Source organism: Ambystoma mexicanum, chromosome 2p (genome assembly GCF_040938575.1).
Source record: "Ambystoma mexicanum isolate Mex_15411 chromosome 2p, UKY_AmexF1_1, whole genome shotgun sequence".
Classification (NCBI taxonomy): Eukaryota; Metazoa; Chordata; class Amphibia; order Caudata; family Ambystomatidae; genus Ambystoma; species Ambystoma mexicanum.
In genome coordinates, this window is record NC_090923.1 from 3,039,531 (window position 1) to 3,043,497 (window position 3,967).

The window sequence follows — 3,967 nt, forward strand, 5'->3', positions numbered from 1 at the left end:
CAACGTCGTGCTCTTCCAGTCCTCAGGACCCTGCTTTTATGCAGCAAGAAACCCATTCATACAGCCTGGCGGGAGACCCTCCAACCCAGGCTTGTCCAACCTTTTTGAATGTGGGTCCAAAGTATTAACTTTTTGTCACCCAGTGGGCCGGAGAGCCAAAAGTCAACAACCTCACCCAAAGCAGTATATTAAAAAACAATATTGTGTGACCTTTGACACAATAGCATCACAGACAGTGATAGCCATGCAGTCCCAAAGATAGCTTTTGGTGTCATGGGCAGTGATCAAAGGTTAGTTGCTTGTTATTTCTTTCAGTGTCTATGTGTTAATATTTTTCTGAAATAGTGGGGGCGACCGAGCGTAGCAAGGGTGGTATAAGGATCTATGAAGGGTCTAGAGGGGTTCCCCCCCAAGAATATTTTTTCAAATGTGGGGTTGAAATGGTGCATCTTACAGCAGAAAAGGTGACCAAAAAGCCATAAGTTTACAATCAGTTCTAAAGGGGAACATGAAAATTCCATGTCACCAACAGCAGAAAAGAACATTTTACAGCACAACACATTTTAATTATCAATGTGTCCGCAGTGTAAGACAGCACTGTCACTGATGTAACACATTTCCATGCTGGTTGTACCCAAAAATATGCTCCTGTAGCAACATGTTAATGCTGGCTGTTCCCAATTTAGGCCAGCATTGTCCTGTAGAAAGCATGATTGATGCTGCCTGAGCATGTGCAGTGTGCCCAATACATATGGCAGCTTATCTCTGTAATACACATTAATTCCGTGTTGATGAAAGAAGCATAATTCAATTCAACAGATAAAATGTGGAAAAGTGATCACCCAAAGGTGAACCTAATTGAAGAAACGCAATGTGAGCACAATCTTAAAGTATGCAACCTAGCAGGCCTAGTGCACACTTTACCTTTTCTTTCACCAATAAATCAGGGGGAGAGGGCGAACGCAGTCCCCCACTACCAGAAATATCCCCCATTTGGGAACATAGCAGGGATCAGCAAATCCGATGTGCAATGGGTAAGCCTCACCCTAGAAGATCTGCCGTTGAGATCAGATTCTCCCCTGCCAGCTGAGCATGAGCTGCATGCAAGAGGACAGGGGTTGGGTCAGTTCTGGGAAGCCCCGCTAAGCGAGGGTGAGAAGGCAGTCCCTGACCCAGCCCCAACACCCCCCTTCCCCCGGAGCTCTGAGCATCTGCAGAGCTGCCTGTCCCGCGTGTAGGGGGAAGCTCCAGCAGGCAGAGCCCAGCAGAAGAGCAGATTGTAGCGCAGTTCCTTTCTCCCATCAGGCCCTGCCCGGCCCGAGATTTGTATAAATAGCAGGAAGGCTCGAGCAGGCCTGTTGCAGTCTGCCCACTGGCCTGTCGGCCCCACATGGGCCCATGGCCCGCCTGAGCGGAGCTGCTCAGCGCTGGCCCCATTGACACCATCATAATCATCCTGGACCTCGACGCTCCACCACCCCTGAATCTCAGATATCTGCTCAATGACAATGCTGAAGCTTTGACATCTTTGCCGTAACCATATGCTGTGTTGTGTCAGCCGAGCCTGCGCAGCGTCAAAGGCAAGCATTCCCTTGTCCGGGCTCAGAGGTCACTGAGTCTTCCAGTGCCATCCACTTGTCACGGCCTACTGTTCCCAGCGTTTTCTACCCGCAAATCAGCACCACTGCCAAACAGAACTGCATCATTGGGGCCCATCGCTGCTGCTCTCCGACTTGACCCCAGCCCAGCGCAAAGGCACCCACGCTTCTGGTCTGATGCTGAAAAGCCTGGCTCTGCTGAGATCCAAAAGACAAGAACTAAGGTATTTTGGGAACATAGTACAATTGTTTTTTGTGTTGCAACTGGATCAGCTCACACCTCTCCTGAAGGGTATAGGTTGCCCTCAGACTGCGATTGTCAAGTTCCCATCCCACCCCCCACGTGGATCTGAATAAAATATGTGTAACCTTCATAAGCAACTTCCATAAACCTTGGCAGGTGGTCCACTGAGGCCCATTTGCAGGTTGCAGTGTGTTATTGGGGCACTACTAGGGTAACATATTGTGCTGTACATGTGGTATTCGCCATGCTTTGATACCCCACTGGCCACATCTGTAATGTCCAATGTACTTGGTATAATGCATGAACATTTTCATCAATCCGCACTGTGCTTAGAGGTAAACATAACTGAACTCCCGCTGTTCTTCTTTGTCGCGAGACGAGGAAAAAAAGCACTTGCAAAGGTTACGTTTCTCAGCTGATGAAGGTTCATCTTCGGTGACATTCACAATTCAAAAGAACGATTTTTGGGGCAGACAGGCTGTGTCGCCGCAACCCCTGCTAAACATATGTCCAGAGATGACAAACCTTGAAAGTAACTCCGCACAATGGCCCTCTGAGCAGCGGCCCACGGTTAATCAGGGGTTCAGGAATCCGCTGTGCTGCCCGCGCCGAGAGGAACTCCTGCACAGCACCTGTCCACATAATCCTTCGCCCGGGCCAGCACTCTCTTCTCCTCACCTCGCCACCTCCTCCCTTCATCTCGGCTCGCCTTTTGGCCCTCGGAGCTCCATGCAAGAGAGGAACGGACATGTCTGGGTCGGTGCCCGTTCCTCTCTTGCATGGTGGGGCCTACTGCATGAAATGGGATATTTAAATGCAAAGTAATTGCTACTATATTAATCCCATTGTTCATAGTTTGTGGGAGTACTGGGCAATTGTATGGAACCGCGCTCACTGAAAATGAATGGTATTCCCGAGGTAACCCTCACTATGCTGTGATACAAATGAGTCTCTCCTTCCTCTATCATCAAGTCCCAAGATCTTCTTGACGAATTTATTTATTTATGCAATGTTTGTCGGATATCCTACAAACATTGCATACATAAATAAATTAACGCGTCGTGGCTGAGGACTGTAACTACCTCTGTTGACCCCATGGGGTCACCAGAGGAAGTTACAGTTTTGCGCCCAGGCAGATTTAAAAAACAATGTTTTATTTTTTTTTTTTTTTTACTCAAGAGTTGTTCAACATACGGCCTCGCGGGCCACATAAAATGACTCGGAGGGCTGCATTGTTGCCCGCGGGCTGTATGTTGGACAACCGTGCTCCGACCTATCAGGGCAGAGTGTGACTTGGGTTGCTTAGGCAACCCTGTCCAGGGTGCCTACTCCCCCTCCCACACATTGGGTCTACCCCAGACTCAGTGGCGTCGAGAGGAGGGCTTCTTGGCAGAAGCCCGCCAAAAGGACGAACAAAGGATCCCCGACCTGGGTTAGGATTTTCAGAGAAAGATACGAGAAAGAAATATTATTAAAGTTCTTCAGGAGACCTTGCAATGGCATCCCTACCGGCCCCGTTATCCCCCTTCTGCATTCCTCGTAATGAGGCCCAGTGTGTCTGGTGGTTTCTGTGGCTGTGAATACTTAGAGATTGCTTTATTTCTACTAAAAGCCTCTTGCCTTTTGGGGAACAGCATTTGTGCTTCAGCTTGCAAGTTTTAAAAGTCTTTCCACGCTGTTTGCAAACCCGGAGGTGGACCCAAAGAGGAGGATCTTTAAAAACCTAACACTGGTGCAGAGCGCCGCTCGGTGTGCAGCGCAGTTTGTCTGGTGTCCGGTGCCCGGGGCCTGTGGCTTGCAGCTTTATTTTTGGGTAAGAAGACTAGCTACATGTGTTGCACTGTTTGGATATTTGAGTGGTTTGGACAAGTAACTTTGGGCTCAGGATTTTGAACTTTTCGTTTAACCTTTGCATTTTGTACTGTTTTCCGGCAGAAGAAGTCACCTGCTCCATTTCTCCTCCTGTATCCAGAAGGCAAGAAGAAGAAGGCCAGCTGAAAACGTGAGTAGTTTACTGTTTGGGGGTGGGTGGCACTGGTAGTGTGGCTGACTGTGTGTCTGACTGGCTCGCTCATGGCGGGTGTGTGTGCTGGGTGGCTATTAGTTGCTGTGTCACGTCACTGCG

The 3,967-nt window shown here is 49.0% G+C and overlaps 1 pseudogene; it reads right to left on the reverse strand.

Annotated features, from left to right (window-relative positions):
• Nucleotides 1-945: 945 nt before the first annotated feature.
• On the reverse strand, nt 946-1,094 carry LOC138568212 (U1 spliceosomal RNA; annotated as a pseudogene).
• Between the last annotated feature and the right edge of the window lie 2,873 nt (nt 1,095-3,967).